Source organism: Gymnoscopelus braueri (assembly GCF_963280865.1).
Source record: "Gymnoscopelus braueri genome assembly, chromosome: 18".
Taxonomy (NCBI): domain Eukaryota; kingdom Metazoa; phylum Chordata; class Actinopteri; order Myctophiformes; family Myctophidae; genus Gymnoscopelus; species Gymnoscopelus braueri.
In genome coordinates this window covers 2,665,758-2,689,171 of record NC_137618.1, presented here as the reverse complement: position 1 = coordinate 2,689,171, position 23,414 = coordinate 2,665,758, and positions in this window count along the sequence as shown.

Genomic DNA, 23,414 nt, shown 5'->3' with positions numbered 1-23,414 from the left:
CACACCTAGAGTTACAGACCAAATAACAAGCCCAAATAAGCAAATACACTTTAGAAACAGACATTTGAATCAGCCGAAAAACGTGGCATATTTATTCAATACATGGGAGTGTTTCCCTGCAAATGGATAAGACATGACAAATAACAGGAGTGCAGTTCAGTTCACATGTACAAATAAAAAAAAAAACAGAAGTAGGCCTATAGTAAGCAAGCGTGTGATTCTGGAAGAAAAGAAACAGAAAAACATTTCACACTGTGTAGGCATAGTGCAGATCGTTGTGGTACTTTGGAAAGCAGATTCTTTTGCACAATGGGACGCATCAAGCAGGACACCACCACCGTGACTCAACGCGTTTGCCTGATCGCTGATGAACCCTGCATTTTCTCGTCGGGCGTACTTTCCTGGGGGTGGAGGGAAGATATGTCAGCTTGTGTGCTGTTGGCACCGGTGGGACGTTGGCATTGAGCCTGCTCCGGGGGTCAGTCTGCCTAGGAGCTATCAGACGCTGTGGAACCCGTCTCTGGCTGGTCCACGCCTTCGCCACACTCGTGGTGAACTCCATGCTGGTTTTACAGCTGCCCTGAGGGTTTTTCTTCTTATACAACACAAAGGCATTGGCCATACAGATTTCAAATAAATAAAAGATGAACTTGTTGGTCCACTTGGAGGACTTCCTGGTGAAAGGGTAGTAAGAGAGGGACTGGTCCAGCTTGTCCACGCCGTTCATGTTGTTGTTGTTGTAGTCTATAATACTGGTAGGCTTGGCTCTGGTCACAAGGGCAGCGGGTACCGTGCCTCTCCGTCTCCGCCACACCTTTACCTCTCCCATCGTGTCCGGATGGAACGTGGAGACCATTCTCACCACGTTGTTGTCCCGAAAGGCCATCACCATCACCTGGTCTGTGTGACGTACCAGTCTGTCCCCAACACCCAGTCTGGCAGTAGAAGCGTCCTGGATCTCTTGTGGTGTGCCCCTGTTGACATGGGTCTTCTTCTTCAGGAGCGTGTCACACATGGTCACACTATTATAAAAATTGTCCATGTACAGCCGGTAACCTTTCCCTTCTAGACCACCAAGAAGAGAGACAATTGTGTCTGCAAGGCTCACATGTGTTCCGCAGTATGCCCTGAGGTTGTGACAGTAGACATTTTTTGAGTCACATAAAATATAAGACTTGATCCCATATCTGACAGGCTTCATTGGATTGTAGACTTTGAAGTTTAGTCTCCCTCTCCAAAGGAGTGTACCCTCGTCGATCGAAATGTTTTGATCTGGCTGGTACTGTTCCTGGAACTTCTGCACCAGATAATCGAGAACTGGCCGTACCTTGTGCATTCTGTCAAGACCAGTATCGACACTGTCACTGAAGTGAAGGAACCTCAGGATGAGCTGAAATCTATTTCGAGCCATTGTCTTGCTGAAATATGGTGTAGAAATCAGCTCATCCTGAGCCCAGTACAGTATCAGTTCTGGCTTTTCCACCAGCCCAGTAATGAACAAGAGGCCCAGGAAGGTCTTGAGCTCCTGGCAACAGTGAGCGGTTGCCAGGCATTTACCCTAGACTGTGGCAGGTCGACCTTCGCAATGCACGCCAGCGCGTACACGTTTGTTTGTTCCACGATAGCCGTTAGCAGTTCATCAGTCATGAGAGAGCTGGAAGAAATGCACAGGTTCCTCAGAGTCTAGCGCTGCAGCACCGTTCATGGGACCGGGACTCGCTGTGAAGGGGATGTCTTTGGGGATCCAAGACCTATCCTCCATGGCATACCAGACAGGAGGCTTGGGCTCAGAGTCCTGCACGGGTCCAATTTTGAGAACCCGCGCCCGCCCCGCCCGTCAATACTCAGATCCGTAGACCGACCCGTCACCCGTGATTATTTCAAAATATGAACCAGACCCGCCCCGCCCGTCAAATAAACGACCTGTTGTCCGCCCGTTTACCCGTGTAAAATGTAAATCCTATTGAAAAGTGTGTTGAAAAAGATAGCAGCCTTCAACAACAGCGCTACATTCAGTGGTCAGGTTTGTAAAGAAATCAAGTGAAGACGGAGGAGCGAGCTTAAGCCACGCGCGCGAACGCGCATCTACGCAGCACACTTGTGTCGTTGTTTACGTCATCATATGGTTTTAATTTGAAGGTTTAACAGGATGTTCAATGTGTTTTTGTGAGTTAAGATAACTGACCAGCATGCTCCATGCCGTTGTGCTGTGTTAAGTTACACAAGTGACGTTGTTTGGGCGGAAACAGTGCTCTCTGATTTTCACAATAAAATGATACCCGCCAGCGATTAGTTCAGTACCGCCCGTCCCCGTACCCGTGAACTTATCAAAGTAAAATTTTCACCCGTTTTCACCCGTCAAACGCGGGTACCCGTCGGGTATCCGCCGGGTATCCGCAGGTGCCCGGCCCGTTGCAGGACTCTGCTTGGGCTTGCCACGTGCACGTCCTGTAAATTATAGAAATACATATTTAGAAATACATAATTATTTATGTATATAAACAAGGGAACCAGGAGACCTGGTACTGCCAGACCCCTAGTGGTTGAAAGATCAGAGCACTACGTCAAGCTTAGCGTGACGTAGTGCTCTGATCTTTCACGCTAAGCTTGGCCAATCAAAAAGAGGACAGAAGACAGACCTCTTTTATGCCCATGTATGGACGAAAACGTTTGGAGAGGGGGACCGACAAAGCCTCATGTAGGCCCGACCCCCCTCCCCTCTTTTATGCCCATGTATGGACGAAAACGTTTGGAGAGGGGGACCGACAAAGCCTCATGTAGGCCCGACCCCCTGGGTCTGGCAAATACATATACATTTACAATACAATAAATTACATTTTTTTGATTTCTGTGTAAGTTTGATGTACAGAAAAATAAACTTTGTTCTTACTAGAGCTCTTCACGGGTCCAAAAAAAACGGACCAAACCCGAAATGGAAATGTGAAATCTATTCCAATTCCGACCCGTTCCGACATTTTTTTCAAATTACAAACCCAAACCCGAGTGGACCCGTGTCATTTTCGTCCGATTCCGACCCGTTCCGATGTTTTTTTCAAATTACAAAACCAAACCCGAGTGGACCCGTGTCATTTTCGTCCGATTCCGACCCGTTCCGATGTTTTTTTCAAATTACAAAACCAAACCCGAGTGGACCTGTGTCATTTTCGTCCGATTCCGACCCGTTCCGATGTTTTTACATTTTTACAGACCCGGACCGTAATTGGACCGGTGAAATGTGTTCCGAAACCCGATTATTTCCGAGATTTCACAAACCCGACCCTGCAGACACCACTTCAAAAAAGCGCATCAATGAAACGATACAAAAATAAATAAATATGCGCAGCCGGCCGCATAGATATTAATTTAATATGCGTGACAAAGGGTTCTCTTTGTAAATAAATGTGTACTTTAATAAATAATAGCGGACTTATTGAACAATCACCATTTCATGATTAAAGCTAGAAACTCTTAACGCAGTTTAAATCCTTAGGCAGCGTGCATTTTTGTAGGTATTTAACCAAACGGCAGTGGTGTTAAAATATCAAGACTGTATAGAAATACTCTGTTACAAGTAAAAGTCCGGAATTCAAAATGTAGGCCTACTTACTTTGTTTCCACCAGTGCCAAACGGACCATTTTATTTTACAGTCTGAGAGTTATATGCAGAGGATTTGGCTGTGCTGTTAATCATAGATATAGCGGTTGTTGTTCCCTAAATAAAACCACGCAATTTCATGTCAAAGACAATTTTATTGATGGCCAGCAACAAAACAATAGGCCTTCTCTTAGACAATAGTGCAAAGTCAAACTTCGTGTTATAATGCATTTTGTGCAAACTTGCATTGTAGCACATACTGTCGCAAATATCCCAATGACAAAAGAAAGAGACACAACGAAAATATCCATTGTCTGCAATCTGTCTGCATTTCTGCAATAAACTAATCGCAGTAAAACATCAATAAACTAACTACACCTGGCAATAACATAAAAAACGAACAATAACATTAATAACAAACAAACAAAAAAACTATAAAACAACTAATCAGCAGTCTTTTTTCTTTGACTTTTTTGCCTTGTATAAAAATGTGTATACAAATTATAAAGTGACGAATTATAAAGTATACTTGCTTTTTCAAATGAGGCCTCATTTGTAAATAAAAAAGTAGAAGCAAACAAATATTACAGAGAGGCTAAAGCATGCACCGCTTCTTGAATGTAGCCTGCCCTAGGTCTACATAAATCAAAAACTATTAAGCAACCATTAGTTTGCCTATATAGTAGCTACACAATTCACATATTGCTGTTAAGGAACAGTATGGCATTCACACTTGAGGTGCTGAGACAGGTCCGACGATTCTCCAGCGTGCGACCAGCGGTACTAAACGCAGATTCACAACTCACACTTGATGCCGGCACGCAAAGGATTTTTCGTGCCACTCGTGCCATTATATGGAAACAGATTCTCGTTATGTTTCCAAAAGTCAAGAATGTCTCCATCATTCGGCATTGTGGCGTTGTGCTTTACATAGCGGTCGACCTCGTCTTGCGACGTTTCGATGCTGCCATCCTGAATGTCAGCCCACTGGTTGAACAGCGGCGCTGGTGGTGCTGCTGCTGCTGCTTCTGGTGCTGGCCCAGCGTCCGCAATCTCCTCCACCTCGTCCTCTTCTTGCTGAATGAATGAATGAATGAATGAATGAATGAATGAATGAATGAATGAATGAATGCTTGCTTTATTTCGAACATGTTAAAGTTATACAATGCAGAATCCCAAATAACGATTTTTAGCAACCTCTGCTGGTCACTACCGTCACTGCATACAATTTCCGTAATCCTCGATTACCCAGAATTCCATTCGTTTTCACCGGAAGCCGGAAGCGTTTCAAAAAGCGATCTTTTAATTGTTTTATACTATCTACGGATCGTTTCTCTTAGCCAGTGGAGCATTAGTTACCATGAGCTGTGCTTTCTTTTTCTGTTCTTTTTCGATCTTCTAATCCTACATTCTCTTAACATCAGCGTGAGGTTCCTTTTAGTTATTACCGCGATAGTTCCTGGCCAAACAGGAAACCGTTGCTGTAGTTCCTGGGGACGTCGGCCACGACGTCATGACGTTGGCCAGGAACGTCATTTCCCCGGGAAAGTCCCCCCAGTCCACATTCAATATAAAATATATAAATAAAAGGCTTCCGGGGGTGAAATTCATGGAGTGGGTGTTGTGAAACTTTTGCCACTCACAAAAGATATACAATTTAACTTTAGTTTTGTTGAAAACGTTACCTAGTATTACTTTAAACACCTGCTGGGTCATCACCGTGGCTCGCTGAGGGGGGGGTTAAGGTGGCCATTATGGCCGCCTCTCGGCATGCATGTTGATAGACGTCTTCCCTCTCAGCCAAGTTGAACATCCGAAGCTGCTTGAATTTGGGCCAGAGGAACACACCAAGCTTTTCGTGATGTCCCAGAACTATCCGTCCGGTCAGAAGTGGCTCACACCTACAGAATAGAATAGAATTAACATAATAATCATTATTATTAATAATAGAATTATTAGAATTAAATAACACTACATGGGCCTAAATATAGGCACATATCCCCCAGTCCTACACCTGTACATTAGATAGAATTAACCAAATAACACACAAATACATTAGGAATTAGTTAGAAATTAAAAGGGATATTATAGGCTACATCTCACCTGCGCTTCAATATCTCAAGAGGTAGTGGATCGGCTGGGGTGATTTGGCAGTGGTTGATCAGCGTGGTTTTCCAGAGGGCCACCAAGTTGATAGTAGGATAGTTTGAGCCACTTAACTCTTCGGTAGCCTGCTTGAAAGGTTGCAGAAAACGTACAAGCATCTGAAGTGTGTCTTTGGATATACTATTCATGCGATGCATCTCTGCCCGTTCGACCAAGATTGACTGGATCTGATCAAATCCACGGAGCACAGAATCGATCATCTCCAGTTTGGTATTCCACCTTGTTTCGCATTCTTGCTTTAAAGACTGTTTGAGTCGGAGTTGTAATCCCGAGTGTTTAAAGAAGGTTGTCAGAGACTTGCATTGCTCAATACAGGCTCTTACTTGCTGCAAATCTTCTTCCTCCCCCTCATCACACTTCTTGAATGTGTGCTTCAGCACAGTATTCAACACATGTGCGATACAGCTGCTGTGCGTCCACTGGCCGAGGGCTGACTGTATATTTGCTGCTTGGTCACTGACAAACACCAGTCTCAAGATCTCTTCTGTGGATAGACCAAATTCACCCAGTTGCTTGAGCAATTCCCCCTTTAGGTTTACGGTCGTCTTCTTTTCACCGAGTGGGAATGCGCATGTACATACCATCTTACTATTAAACTCCCAATTGTCATCTATGTAATGCAGCATGATACAGGTATAGCTGACCTTCCTAAAATCGTCTGTCCACATGTCTGTGGATGCTCCACATGCCAGTCCATTGGCTAAGGCTTTCTTAATCACTGGCAGGAGCTCTGCTCTGAGACTGTCGTATTTTGTCTGTGTGAAACGAGACACTGTCACACCAGAGGGAAGAAGGTCTTTCACATCACACTGACCATGTTGTGCTCCTGTGTCCAGTATTGTCTGAGCCAACTCCATGAACGCAGGGGACTCAAACATTCTAAAAGCCCTTAAATCCTTCACACAGACTTTTGTGCATTTTTCTAAGACAAGGTCCTTTGTTCTTTTCGGAACTGAACCCGTTTTGACAAATGATGTCATTGACATTTGGCTTGGTTGAGGAGCTTTGTTGCATAGCCTGACATGTTTTAGCAGATGCGATGTGCCTGTCTTGGCCGAGTTGAACTTTAGCAGCGCGCCACACGTAATGCATTTAACAGCTCCTACTTTCCTCTCGTCTTTATCCACGATTTGCATGAAGTGAGCCCACGCAGAAGAGTTACCAGTAACTTTAACCTCCTTGTATTCGTTTGATTTGAGCTTTGATTTAACCTCGCTGAGGATAATCTCGGACGGGTCCATGATTGCAAACGCTGGTGTTTTTAAATCAACCTGGCTTGGCTTGCATTGTACGCATGCGCATTGGGTAATGCCCAGTAATCTGATCCTGAACCAGCATAATCATCACACATGTTACACAGCCATTCATGTCGCTGGCTCGCTGCTGCACTAACCTGATCCTAGGTCAGCCCTAAAGCATCACACAAGTTAACCAGCAGCCAGCGCTGCGTTTAGTGCACACGGCACGCCACACAAAGCAGCAGAGTGAAGAGCAGAGCGCACGGCACACACAGATTGATTGTTTGATTGAATACTTTATTAACAGTTTGCCCCAAAAAAAGCACAGAAAGTACACACACACACGTCGCACGCACACTTCGGGTTTTTTCGGATCCACTCGGGTATTACACATAATGAAAGACAGACCCGAGTTCCGAGGTAATGCTGCCTTTCGGATCCACTCGGGTACTACACATAATGAAAGACAGACCCGAGTTCCGAGGTAATGCTGCCCGATTCCGCCCCGCCCCCCGACTGATCATGATAAAACACGACTCAGACCCGTACGGGTCTCGGGTCCATTTCGGAATCGGGGGGCCCGTGAAGAGCTCTACTCTATAGCTTTAACCTTTTAACAAAATACTTTTTGTTTTAACCAAAAAATATCACTTACCCTACCTTTAAGTACAGTACTTGAGTAAATGCACTGTTACTTTACACCGCACTGGTCATAGCCTACCTGTACACAACAGACAGACAGAGTAGGCCTGCATGTTGCACACACACACACACACACACACACACACACACACACACACACAAATCAACACATCATTCACTTCACATCATCACACAACAATTATTCATCCTGACAATTTATTTTAACTTTAACAAGTAAACAATAAAAGCAACATTTACTCACAATTCAGCTCAAATGTTGTCACTAAGCAGCTAAACTGAGAATCCACTCAGTTGTAAAAGACACAGATCATTCTCTTCTCTTTCATTAAAGCTTTCCCCACAATACCGATGCTGGTTTAAGGAGTTAAACACTCCCTGGACACTCCCATGTCTTCAACAATGTTTATTTCACTCTTTTTACTTCAAACAGAGAGCTTGTTGTGTTTGTGTCAAACACACTGTGTGGGCAGTGTTGCCAGATCTAGTGAGAGAAACAAGCAACCAGGTCTACGAAAACATACAGTACACATACATTTATTTAGGCTACATCATATTTTTATGGGGGGCCCCTAGCACAAAATATGTTCAGATGGGGGTCCGTGGACAAATACATAATAGTGTTGGGGGTCTTTGACATGAAATTGAGAACTGGTTTAAACAACATTTAGGAAGGAAGCCCAAATAAACAACTACACTTTAGAAACAAATCCAAAAAACTGCCAATATTTACGAGTTACTTTATAGAAGAAAATAAAGTCGCTTATAATAAGCAGACATGGCAACACTGCCTGAAGCCTGCTTCCATAGGGAGCATCTACCGAACAAGAAACAACATTTCTTATACATTTTAAGTGTGCCTGCAGTCTGTGCAACCGTGTGTTAGAGAGGTAGGGTCAAATAAATGAATGTAGTGGTGGGGGTCAATTGCAATTTGACTTTGTCTGATTCCTCAAAACCATAAATGGGGGGTAGGGGTACGTACATACACACGAGCGTGAATGTGATTGTAACGACATTGCACTGGAGGCACAAGGTAAGGCACGCGGGCCGAAAGGTGGTGCTCAAAATAAACAATAAACATTTTAAAAAAACTAACACATTATATACAGTACGGCGCTCAGTTTTTGCCCGCATGCCACAGCAGACCAACTCCATCTTGTACTGTATATTTGCTGCAAGACCTGAGGCCGATTCTACAAATGCCTTCTAAATCAGTGGTTCTCAAACTCCCCCCCCCCACCCACCCACCTTCATATATATTTGACCACTGCCTCACCCCCCCCCCACACACACACATCTGAAAATGTTTTGTGCCAGGGACCCCCCTCAGAAGTGTTAAAGCTCAAAACTATTAAAAATATTTCAAACACTTTAAGAAAAAAAAAAAAAGGTAATAAATAACAGGTGTGTGCGAGCTTATATATCTGCTAATTTTGCTATAAATCCTAAGAGTTTTCTGAAACACTTTTTATGCATATGGATACAGGAAGACAGACAGATCAAATCTAAATGCCAGATGCTTTCCCGGTTTTAATGGGTTGCCTGTCTTGGTTTAAAGGACAACTTCACCCATTTTCAACGTATCTTCATATAATAGAGCCTCACCAATGCTACCGATAAAATTGTGTCATCTTTTTCTACTCAGTCTGTGTCTCAGAGGAACAGGCTTGCTGGAACTCCAGGTGGTTGTTGTCCATGAACACGTCCAGTTCCCTTGTTGCTTCGCTGTTGTTGAGGTGATATGCTGCTAACACCGTCTTGCCAATGCTGAGCTGCAGGCGCCACCTAAGAAGGTAGGCTGCCAAGATGTCCATGTGGACATGATGGAGGTCATTTGGGATAGAGGGAATGAGGTGGATTTGACAGACCAGGAGTGTTGGTATAGGGAGAAGCATGGCTGAAGAGCTTTGCACATCACTCACTTCTTGCTGCTGTTGAAGTCAAAACACAGTATACCTCATTGTGATAGCTGTAGTAAGTCTGCATTACACATGACTGGAGGCAATAGCCTGGTTGTGATGCGTAGATGTGATCAATCAGGGTGTGCTCTTTGGTCGTTGCAGTGGAGATAAGCTGGCATTTTTGATTTTTTTTGTGTTATTAATTTGACATTTTTTGTGGCATTTAAGATTTTTTTTTTAGACATTTTTTATCGTGTGAATTTCCATGTGGCATTTTTATGAAATTTGTTGAATTAATTTTTAAATTTTGTGTCACGTTCGGCATTTGTTTTTGTGGCATTTTTGTGGATGTTTTGGGGGGGAAATGTTTGTGACACTTATGGATTATTTGTGACTTTTTGTGGCATTCTTTGAAATGTATTGTGACATTTGAGACATTTCTTGTAGCATTTGTGGACTTTATGAAGGTAAGTGATATGTTTTGGTTAAAATAAAACATTTTTTTTCTTGTTAAAAGGTTAAAGCATTATATATACTCTATAGTAATGAGTACTATCAGAATGTAGAGCTATTTAACACTTATTTTAACCAAAGAAAATCACTTACCCTACCTTTAAACATTTTTTTTGTGGCATTTGTGTCATTTTCGTGTAGAATTGTTGTTGACATTTTTTTGTGGCATTTGTTTTGTGGATTTGTTTGTAACATTTTTGTGGAACGTTTTGTATCAATTGTATATTTTTGTATGGCATTTTTGTGGCACTGTGTGATTTTTTTGTTAATGACCAAAGAGCACACCCTGATTGATCACATCTACTCATCACAATCAGGCTATTGCCACCAGTCAGGTGTAATGCAGACTTACTACAGCTATCACAATGAGGTATACTGTGTTTTGACATTGACAGCAGCAAGAAGTGAGTGATATGCAAAGCTCTTCAGCCATGCCCTCTTCCTATACCAACACTCCTGGGTCTGTCAAATCAAACTCATTCCCTCTACCCCAAATGACCTCCATCATGTCCACATGGACATCTTTGCAGCCTACCTTCGTAGGTGGGCAGCTCAGCATTGGCAAGACACAGTGTTGGCACTATATCACGTCAACAACAGCGAAGGCGATAATCTCTCATCGTCTTCAGCACCCGGTCCATACGACCACATTGGAACAGTGTTCGGTCATTTCAGGTAACTCCTCTGGTGTTGCCCTTGGTGTTGAAAATCGGGGTCAAGACGGAAAGAAAGCTACCAAACATAAAAAAGAAAAATGCTCATGAGATTGTTCATAAAATAATAGCATGATCATAAGTACCACATTCTGATTTCACTGGAAGGAGGGTTAAATACACAGTAATAGTTTATTTTTTATAATGCACTTTCAGCTTGTCTGTCATTGTCAAGAGACTCTAGGCCACTGATAGCCCCGCATTGGGATTATGTTGCCATTAACACAGAATGAACAAATGTCATTTGTGGTGCAGTTGATTAGTTACAAAATATCCGTAGGCAGATTTACATACACATCATGACTTGATTTACACACATAGTGTGTGTGTGTGTGTGTATGTGTGTGTGTGTGTGTGTGTGTGTGTGTCTGTGTGTGTCTGTGTCTGTGTCTGTGTCTGTGTGTGTGTGTGTGTGTGTGTCCGCGCACACACCCTTTGGTAGAGGTTTGGATTGTGTAGTTACCTTGCCATGATGTAACTCCAAAGGTCACTGCAGATCAACAGCGAGACAAAATGTAGCGCCAATTAAATGTTATCTAGAAAGAAAGAATAATAATAAAGTTGGAAGATTAGTAAAGTCTACTATAGTCCACACTAATAAACACAGATCATTTATGGTGCTGTTGATTAGTTACAAAATATCCGTAGACAGATTTAACAGAACTGATGATTTACGTACACATCATAACTTACAGCTTGGTGTAGTTTTAACAGAACTGAAGATTTACGTACAGATTATGACTTGATTTATAAACATAGTGTGTAAATCTGTGTGTGTGTGTATGTGTGTGTGTGTGTGCGCTTTGGTAGAGGTTTGGATTGTATAGTTAGTTACCTTGCCACGATGTAACTCCAAAGGTCACTGCAGATCAACAGCGAGACAAAAAGAAACATATTACAAACAGAAGTGATACTCAGGCGTCTTCTTCTTTCGTGTGTCATCATCAGATTTCCAGCTCAATGACGTGCAGCCACACCCTCGTCTCAGGTCCCACATCAAAGAGATCGGCCTACGATGGTGGTCTGTACAGGACACAGAGGTGATTATGTGATCGGCAGTCTGCATAAGCATACTCTGCAGTCTATCAGGCCCAAACTGTGGGAGGAGTAGCGCGGCAAAATAATGTTGAGTCGGAAGATTACTATAATCTGCTATAGTCTACACTAATAAACACAGATCATTTGTGGTGCAGTTGATTACTTACAAAATATCCGTAGTCAGATTTAACAGAACTGATGATCTCTCATCGTCTTCAGCACCTGGTCCATACGACCACACTGGAACAGTGTTCGGACGTTTCAGGTGCCCACTCCTGTGTTGGCCTTGGTGTTGAAGATCTTGGGAAGAAGGGAAGGGAAGGGACGGGACGAAGAAAGGAAAAAAGGAAGAAAGGAAGAAAGACAGAAAGAAGATCACACAGATCATTTATGGTGCAGTTGATTAGTTACAAAATATCCGTAGGCAGATTTAACAGAACTGATGATTTACGTACACATCATGACTTGATCTACACACATATAGTGTGTGTGTGTGTGTGTGTGTGTGTGTGTGTGTGTGTGTGTGTGTGTGTGTGTGTGTGTGTGCGCGTGCGTGCGTGCGTGCGTGCGTGCGTACACTTTGGTAGAGGTTTGGATTGTGTATTTACCTTGCCATGATGTAACAACAAAGGTCACTGCAGATCAACAGCGAGACAAAATGAAACATATATTACAAACATAAACAAACAGATATTACATATATTACAAACATAAGTGATACTCAGGCGTCTTCTTCTTTCAGATGTCCAGCTCAATGACTTGCAGCCACGCCCTCGTCCAGCCACCTGGTCCATACGACCACACTGGAACAGTGTTCGGACGTTTCAGGTGCCTAGTCCTGTGTTGGCCTTGGTGTTGAAGATCTCAGCAAGGAAGGAAGGAAGGAAGGAAGAAAGAAGATCATACAGATCATTTCTGGTGCAAAAAAAATGTAAACATATATTACAAACATAAACAAACAGATATTACATCTGTTACAATATATTACAAATAGAAGTGAAACTCAGGCGTCTTCTTCTTTCGTGTGTCATCATCAGATTTCCAGCTCAATGACGTGCAGCCACGCCCTCGTCTCAGGTCCCACATCAAAGAGACCGACCTCCGATGGTGGTCTGTACAGGACACAGAGGTGATTATATGATCGGCAGTCTGCATAAACATACTGTGTAGTCTGTCAGGCCCAAACTGTGGGAGGAGTAGCGCGGCAAAATAAAGTTTATCTAGAAAGAAAGAAGAAGAATGAAGTCGGAAGATTACTATAGTCTACTATAGGGCATAGCAGTGGCGGCCATTTTCTGGTTCCACTTCAAAATAGTCAATGCATTTTTCCCATTGACATTTCCAAAAATATTTATATCAACTCATTTAAGCCTAGAATCAAGTCATCCAGGGTCCTGGTGAATCATGGCCATAAAACATTGTTTTGTGATTTTTTTTTGTTATTTTATATTTAATTATATATACTATATTTAATAAATACTCGTTTTGCCGCTTTAAAAAAAGTTTTCACATTATCAAACGTTTTATGGTCATGATTCATCAGGACACTGGATGGCTTGATTCTAGGCTTAAAATAATTGATATAATTTTTTGGGGAAAAGTCAATGGGAAAAATGCATCGACTATTTTGAAATGGAACCACAAAATGGCCGCCACTGCTATGCCCTATAGTCCACACTAATAAACACAGATCAGTTGTGGTGCAGTTGATTAGTTATAAAATATCCGTAGACAGATTTAACAGAACTGATGAATTACGTACATATCATAACTAACAGCCTGGTGCACAGCCGTGCCGTGATGATGCGTTTGCTCATCGGCGTAAGGAGCAGTTGCTCCATCCATCACGAGGTGCCCCTGCCCAGTCCAGCTCATCTCACTAACGCCTAGTATGTCGAGGCGATAATCTCTCATCGTCTTCAGCACCTGGTCCATACGACCACACTGGAACAGTGTTCGGACGTTTCAGGTGCCCACTCCTGTGTTGGCCTTAGGTGTTGAAGATCAGTCATGTTTCTGGGCTTTCCTAAGGGTGAGGATGTGAGGGTAGCAGCCTCTCGTCAGAGGCCGGTTGGGTTAATTCCTGCTAGGATTGGGAAGTAGAACATAGGGGTGGGATTCAGGCAACCAGTTATGATCCGAAGAACGTTGTTAATGGCAGCATCAACGTTTTTGGAATGTGGGCTTCTACACCAGGCTGAGGCACAGTATTTGGTTGCAGCGAAGACCAGGATTTGCGTGGGGATTTGTAGTACCTTGGCAGAGGAATCCCAGGATGTACCAGTGAGACATCAGATTGGCGAGACACTTGATGACACGTTGGCCTCTGGGTGTTGCTTAAAAGACTAGTTCCCTATGGTACCTTGGGGCTTGCTGGAACTCCAGGTGGTTGTTGTCCATGAACACGTCCAGTTCCCTTTTTGCTTCGCTGTTGTTGAGGTGATATGCTGCCAACACCGTTTTGCCAATGCTGAGCTGCAGGCGCCACCTACGAAGGTAGGCTGCCAAGATGTCCATGTGGACATGATGGAGGTCATTTGGGGTAGAGGGAATGACGTGGATTTGACAGACCAGGAGTGTTGGTATAGGGAGAGGCATGGCTTTAGAGCTTTGCACATCACTCACTTCTTGCTGCTGCCGAAGTCAAAACACAGTATACCTCATTGTGATAGTTGTAGTAAGTCTGCAGTACACCTGACAGGTGGCAATAGCCTGGCTGTGATGCGTAGATATGATCAATCAGGGTGTGATCTTTGGTCATTGCAGTGGAGATAACCTGGCATTTTTGATTTTTTTTGTGGCATAAATTTGACAATTTGTGGCATTTATTACATTTTTTGTGACATTTTTTATAGTGACTTTTTATGTAGCATTTTTTTTTTGGCATTAATGTGACGATCTTTGAGGCATTTTGGTATTTAGTGAATTTTTATTTTGGCATTTTTGTGGATGTTATTGTTTATTATTTTGTGGCCATCGTAATTGTTGAGGGGAAATGCTTTTGGCACTTGTGGATTCTTTGTGACTTTTTGTGGCATTCTTTGAAATTTATTGTGACATTTGAGACATTTCTTGTTGCATTTGTGTCATTTTCGTGTGAAAAGTTTAAAAAAAAAATTGTGTCATTTATGTATTTTTTTGTGTCATTTGTGTATTTTTTTGTAACATTTGTGGATTTCTTTGTATCAATTGTAATGTTTTTTTTATGGCATTCTTTTGATTTTTTTGTGATCGACCAAAGATCACACCCTGATTGATCACATCTACGCATCACAACCAGGCTATTGCCACCAGTCAGGTTTACTGCAGACTTACTACAGCTATCACAATGTGGTATGCTGTGTTTTGACTTCAACAGCAGCAAGTAGTGAGTGATGTGAAAAGCTCTTCAGCCATGCCTCTTCCTATACCAACACTCCTAGTCTGTCAAATCCACCTCCTTCTCTCTACCCTAAATGACCTCCATCATGTCCACATGGATATCTTAGCAGCCTACCTTCGTAGGTAGAGGCAGGTCGTTCCAGGGTGTGGGACGGGGAGAGGCAGGTCGTTCCAGGGTGTGGGACGGGGAGAGGCAGGTCGTTCCAGAGCATTGGGGGGGGGGGGGGGGGGGGGGGGCAGCAGTAAGGGCGCGGCCACCCCTGGTCTTTTTGCTAGTCTTTGGAACGACCAGTAACGACTGATCGGCAAGATCTCAGAGCCCGGACCTCTAGTAGAACACATTCCTGAAATTCAACACTCTTATCAACAAACCATCGCTGAGCAGTTGTAAATGCTTGCCAGATGCCACCTGACCTTAGCTGACCTCTAGGAGCTGGGGCGTTGTCCTTCCACATAGACATTACAACACTGGAACACACACACACACACAATTTAACTCATTTACAGAGAGTAGGAATGGGTATTGGCAAGAACCTCACGATACAATACGTATCAGGATACTTGGGTCACGATACGATTGTATCACAATATATTGAAATATTCTACAGAATTTACAGAGGTTTTTTGTAGAGCTGAAAATACAACTTGCCGTGTACCACCTGGGTAGTCTAATAATATGCATGTACATCACATTATGTTGATAACTCAATGGACACATTTAGTCACTTAATTTTCTTAAAGGGTAGGGTAATATTTTGGCATTTTTAGGCTTTTTTTTTAATAGTGTTCCAATTGTGTCTGCTCATTTATTTGTGTCATCACTTCCAATTCCACTTGTTTAATCTGCAGATATTGCATTAGTCGACTATAGGCAATATTTGGCCAATCAGATTCGACTATAGAAATCCTTAGTCGGGTAGTGTGTAGTAAGGCATTCACATTTAGTGATTTTTAGCATTAAACTTATAACAATCAGAACCATAAAATGTCTGAGTTATATTAAAGAAATAAAGGTGCTGTACCTAAGGCAGTAATTCTTAAAAAAAACTGTATTGCTGACCAAACATAATTAAAAAAACTGTTGCTTTTGAAATTAAATACAGTATTTTATCTGATCCAATATTAATCAAACAAAATAATAATTCAATTCAAAAATCTGTATACTTCAAAATACAAATGAAGAATGATCAAACTCTGATCTTTAGTCCCGCAACACAAAGTTCTTTTAAATGTCTCCAAAGAGTTAAGTTTCCCAAAAGCAGTGATGGAAAAGTACTCAAATCTGCAATACAGAAATACTCTGTTACAAGTAAAAGTCTAGAATTCAAAATTTACTTGAGTAAAAGTTCAAAAGTATTGGCATCAAAATGTACTTAAAGTACCAAAAGTAAAAGTACTAAAATATTTGAAAATAGCAGATCTACAAGCATGCGACGTGTTGTGAGCTTGCAGTGTATAGAATAGGGCTAAAATATGTTTCATAATATTTTAATTTATATCTGCAAAGTAACTAAAGTAACTAAAGTTTTTAGTAGTGGAGTACAAGTGCAATATTTGCCTCTGAGATGTAGTGGAGTAGAAGTAAAAGTATTGGAAATGGGATATAGTCAAGTAAAGTACAAATACCTCAAAATTGTACTTAAGTACAGTACTTAAGTAAATGTACTTAGTTACTTTCCACCACTGCCCAAAAGTAATCCAAAAGTATTGTAGATCTTCTATTTTCAGAGAATCCAATAATCCACAAAGTCATCAAATACAAAGGCAATGCATTGCATAAAAAGGAAGAATATAATCCTCACCCAACCTTCAAGTCAGGAGGCCACATGGGTTCCTCTGTCCAAAAGCTCTGAATTGATTCAGAGCTAAACCCTCAGAAAGGTTCCTCGACCAAACTTCTCTCCTTCCAGATCCATAAGTTCTCCGGCCACACTACTCACTGGTTTATCAATTCCTGATTTTGGTTTAGTTTAGGCTTACAAGAGTCTCTTTCTCAAACACCACCAAACATCTTTTTCAATACCTAAAATAGAACCCCCAGCCGCCTCACTTCCTGTACTTTTATAGCTGTTCCTGATACCTCACTTCCTGTGGAACTTTTGCTGCTTTTTCCCCACAGCGCCCCCCTATGCATGAACCATGTCAACAGAAAATGAATCATAATGGCCATAATCACCTTACACAAAACAAAACATGTTTTCCTTACACTACATTCAGGTGTTAAATATTCAACCATATCTTAACCAATATATTCCCCTGTTGTCACCAAGTATGTTTTTTTTTGTTTTTTTGTTTTTTTTAGCTTCCGGTTTGAGAGGACGCTGGCGTTTTGTCGCCGCTTTTCAATCCGAGACAAAAGTCGAGTTTATAGTGCCTTTTCAGTGCTTTATTAACTGGTCACTGCAATCATTAGATCCGCCTTCTTCCACCTCAAAAACATTTCCAGACTCCGGCATCACTCTCAGACTCTACCGCTGAGACCCTCATCCACTCTTTCATCTCCTCCCGCCTGGATTACTGTAATGGTGTCCTGTTCGGGCTCCCCAATAAAACCCAGGACAGATTGCAGTATGTGCAAAATTCAGCTGCCAGAGTGCTCACCCGCACCAAACGCTGGCAGCACATCACCCCCCACCCTCAAACACCTCCACTGGCTTCCGGTTAAGTTCCGCATCACATACAAACTACTCCTCCTCACCTATAAAGCTCTCCATGCCCTAGCCCCAGGGTACCTCACGGACCTCCTCGACAATTACATCCCAGAGCGGGACCTGAGGTCTTCGGACTCGGGGCTTCTCACCACCCCTCGTAGCAACAGGCGGACCCTTGGCGATAGAGCTTTCAGCGTGGCAGCCCCTGACCTCTGGAACTCTCTCCCAATGGAGATTCGCCAGATGCCAACATTGGACTCCTTCAAGTCCGCACTGAAGAGACATTTATTTACCCAGGCTTTTGGCAATTAATTTGTTATTTTGTGTACTGTAAAGCGTCCTTGGGTTTCTGAAAGGCGCTATATAAATCCAAGTTATTATTATTATTATTATTATTATTATTATTATTATTATTATTATGTTATGTTTCTTGTGCATCTTTTTCTTTCAATACTCATCATACCTGGACAGGAAATACATTATTTCACAGAAATTCACACATTTATGTGGCAGTTTGCATTTACAGTTTTGAAGATCAATTCCATGTTTAGTTGCGCCGATCATTCCCGGCTGGACATGATTGTTTTGGGGAAGGGACACTAAACTAAACTGCCCGGAGACATTCACTGGAGCAACGGGCCGTGAGTGCTCTCATTGGACCATAGAGAGTCCCTAGTTCCAGGGGTTTAAAGTAACTAAGTACATCTACTTCGTACTTAACTTTTGAAACACTTGAACCCCTGCATCCCTATTCTGGGGGGAACACTGGTCAAACATAGCACATCTAAGGCTAGTTAGGGGTTAAAAATAGCAGATCTACAAGGCTAGTTAGGGGTTAAAAATAGCAGATCTACAAGGCTAGTTAGGGGTTAAAAATAGCAGATCTACAAGGCTAGTTAAGGGTTGAAGAGTCTTGCTCAGGGACACACATCGACACATTGCTGCCGTGCATGGCCTGGTATCGAACCCGGGACAAACGAGAGCAGCGGGGCTCCTCTAACCACTTAGGTTTACACAACATGTAGGCAGTGGTGGAAAAAGTACTCACGTTCTTTACTTAAGTAAAAGTATCAATAATGCAGTATTAGAAATACTCTGTTACAAGTAAAAGTCCGGTAATCAAAATTTACTTGAATAAAAGTACAAAAGTATTGGCATCAAAATATACTTAAAGTACCAAAAGTAAAAGTACTCATCGTGCAGAATGTCCCATTTCACACGTTCATAATGTATACAAATCTTTTGAAAATAGCAGATCTACAAGCTCACAATGCATCGCATCGCGACACATTGTGAGCTTGTAGATCGGCTACTTTCAAATGGCTGAAACATATAGGGCTGAAGTGGTTAATGTATGTTTTGTGATAATAATCTAAATCTGCAAAGTAACTAGTAACTAAAGCTGTCAAAATAATTGTAGTGGAGTAAAAGTACAATGTTTGCCTCCGAGAAGTAGTGGAGTAGAAGTAAAAGTATTGAAAATGGGAAATACTCCAGTAAAGTAAAAATTCCTCAAAAGTGTACTTAAGTACAGTACTTGAGTAAATGTACTTAGTTACTTTACACCACTGCATGTAGGCCTACGTATGTGTTTTAATATTTTAACAACACAAATATGGGGGTTCCTGGCACAAAACAATGTCTGATGGGGGTCTGCGGCCAAATACATTACATTAATTTGGGGGTAATGACCCAAATTAGCTGTCTTTACGACATCATTATTATTGCATGAACTTTTATCTTTCACAAACAATGAATTTAATGACCAGAAATCTAGCTTCACATTTGCACTTTTTATAGAACCATATCACAGCCTCATAACATAAATAATAGTTCCTTCCAGACAAGAGTCATATCCCGGCGGACACAGACGCCTTCAAGGCAAGAGTGCATGTCTCGATGCGTCATATCCTAGTAGAGGCCGGTAGGCAAGGGCAACTATTATTTGGTTCACTTATCCTGCCCTAAAAAGCCAAAAACACTGATAAATGGGTAGGGCAGCATAGATTCCACTATACTTGGAATCGATAAGCAGAATCGATCAATGTTAGAACAGAATCCTAACAACATCCTTTCGGTCAGAGGAGGCATCGTGGTTTCAGAGCTCGCTTTTTCAGACGGACTAGCGTCCTTCAAAACGTAGGAGCTCTGACCGGAAGGGTATAACTATTCTATTCAACTATTCAACCATTGGTGTGGTGTCAGACTCGGTCAGCTGCTGTCACTGACTGCTCACGCTACTCTTTCACCTGCTTTTTGCAAACTCTTACAAACACTAACTTTACAAAGATGTACATAAAATGGGGATGAACCTGTGTAGTGTATGGCTGCTCATAACAGCCAAGCAGGTAAAGAGTAACGTCAACAGACGGACAGTCACCGCAGCAGCAGCTGACGAGTCTGACGCTGCAGCAGTGGTGGCAGTAAGTACAGTACTTGGGTAAATGTACTTAGTTACTTTACACCACCGAAACAAACCGACATGATGTGATGACACAGATGATGCTTCATCGTTTCTTGTGTTTTTTTATTCATAACCATCACTAGTGGACAATAACAATAACCCCGACCCTTGACCCCCTCCCGTTCCCCTTTTTAAAAACAGCAAAAAATCAACAACAAGCTTTTTACAAAATCCATCAGGAAACCAGGAAAGAAAAGAAAAGAGAAAAACAAAGTCATGTACAAGAAACCTGGGGTCAAATCAATCCACCCCTTCCCCACCCCCCCGATACACTAAACTCTCTGAGACGTAACAGATCTCAAAAATATATGTATATACACACTCTGCTGTATCGTACTGTACAAAATGCTCTCTCTCTCTGTAGACATGCAAACACCTTTAACTGTACTTTACACTGTTAGAAAATGTATACATCTTAAACAAACCCCTCAATCTTCTATTCCAACATCTTATTTGTTTTACTTGAAACAAGTGAGAAATGGTGAATAATTCATAAACCTTTTTCCAGTGCAATCATGATTGTAAAAAATATATAATAAATAATAATAATAAATAAATAAAACTAAGAAGGGACAGCGAGGAAAATCAAATCCACATCCTTTATTTCAAGATTAAATTCCTAGATTGTAGGAAATTATTGATTTGCTTGTAAAACTAGTGAAATAATCAAGCTGCTGCCACAGTTCCACTTGTAATAGAAGTCGGGGATGGGGGGGTATATTTGATTAACCACGTAAGCTCTAATAATGGTGACAATGAATAATAATAAAGTGACACGATTTTAGAAAATAATTGGGACAAGTCTTGACCAATTTGTAACATTTGCACAAAATAGGGGACACGATAGTTAATGTGGTTAACATATATTTGTAATAAAATCATAATGCTGTGACAAACATAAACATACTGTCGCCCCTTTAGGAACCCTGAATACCTTTTTTATTTATTTGAGATGATGACGGTATCCAGAAGTCAGTGTCTTCTCCAGCGGTGTAAAGTAACTAAGTATATTTACTCAAGTACTGTACTTAAGTACAATTTTGGGGTATTTTTTTACTTTACTGGAGTATTTCAAATTTTCAATACTTTAACTTCTACTCCACTACATCTCAGAGGCAAATATTGTACTTTTACTCCACTACAATTATTTGAAAACTTTAGTTACTAGTTACTTTGCAGATATAAATGATTATGTTATAAAACATACATTTACCACTTTAGCCCTATTCTATACCTAGGCTATTTGAAAATAGCCGATCTACAAGCTCACAACGCGAGATCTGCTATTTTCAAACATTTTAGTAGGCCTACTTTTAATTTTGGTACTTTAAGTATATTTTGATGCCAATACTTTAGTATTTTTACTCAAGTAACATTTCAAACACTATCAAGTTTAATTGTAACAGAGTATTTCTACATTGTGGTATTGATACTTTTACTTGAGTAAAATATCCGAGTACTTCTTCCACCACTCTCTGGTCTCGGACAAACATAACGTCTCTGAAGTGTTGCAGAGAGATCGGCACTGATCGTTTTGTCATTAAACATATTTAATCCAGATTTAAAAATTAAAAATGTTCTCTCTTCCGTGCTCCATGCCCCGCCTCCCCCCCGTCTTGTGATTGACTAGATGCACTTTGCCCAGCCAATCACAAGACGAGGGAGGCGGGACATGGAGTGATAGATAGCAAAACTACATTTAAAAATCTATCCTACCTTCCCGTTTGGTCACATTTGTCCAAACCAAAAAGTCACAGTTATGCGTTTTGGGGAGTGAGATTGTGTTGTAGCCTGGTATCCAGCCTGCTTCGCTACGTTCGGCAGACTTTTTTTTCTCTCTTCGCTTCTCAGTCTGGAAAGCCTCCCATTGGGAGGTTTTGCAGAACTACACTAGAACTACATATGTTACGTAGTCAACGTCGTTGCTGATTGGATGTTGTTCCAACGAATGAGAGTAGCGTTAGGCAACCTACGTCATCAGCCAGCGCCACCCTCCACGCTTCTTCTTGCGCATTGGATTGACGTCTCACTGGTGCTTTGTCCCGCCCCGCACCACAGACCAATCAGAAGCCATGGCACGACTCAAGACGTTTGGCATGTCCCGCCTCCCTTTGAGATAGGAGGCGTTCCAGACTGAGAAGCGAAGAGAGAAAAAAAAAGTCCGCCGAACGTAGTGATACCAGGCTAATTGTGTTGTACCAGCGGGTGAATGAGAGAAGACACTGACTTTCAAAGAACCCTGGATACCGTCACCCCAAACACAAACAAGGTATACAGGGTTCTGAAAAGGGGCTAAAATAAACATAAACTCTCAGACCGTCTACATTTCCCAAACACAAACCCACACATTTAAAGGGATAGTTCACGCCCAAAATGACTTTTTTTCCTGTGGATTAGTCATCCCATGGAGACTTCCGGTATAGGAGACACAAAGAGTCTCCTTTGTGTCTCCTACCGGAATGATTGGCTTAGGAATGCGACAGAAACTAAAATGTATCCATGGGGTGACTTTTTTTGGGTGAACTATCCCTTTAAGTCTGACCAGGAGCATTGATCAAAAGCAAAAGCGCCACACATACATTTACCCCCCATCCACCCCTCAGCAAATCCTACCCTTGTTACTCACTTGTTTAAAGAAAACTACACTGTTTTCTTTTTTGTATGTCTTTTTAAGAATAAAGCATCAATGTATTTTTTTAAGATGGGAACATTTTACTGAGAATCTTTAAAAACCGACTGATATCGTGGCCCAACGTCCCCATGTCTCCATTATGCAGAATTAATAACTTATTCATGACTTATAACCATACAGCTGTCTAACTATATGCCATGTTGTCTCCAGGACCTGAGTTGGCGCCGGCGGCTATTATAGCGTGAAACTGCTAATGGACGGACGGCTTTATCGCCGTAAACCTTACGGTATGTCGATCCCCGTAAGGCATCGTACACATGTCTACAACCAACCAGACCTTTAGTACAATAAAATGTCACCCGAACGACTGAGTTCCGTTCGAGGGCGAAAGGATGGCAAACAGGGATTGCACTTTTGTCCATGAACGCCTCGGGGGAGGGGAGGTTTGTAGCGAACTCG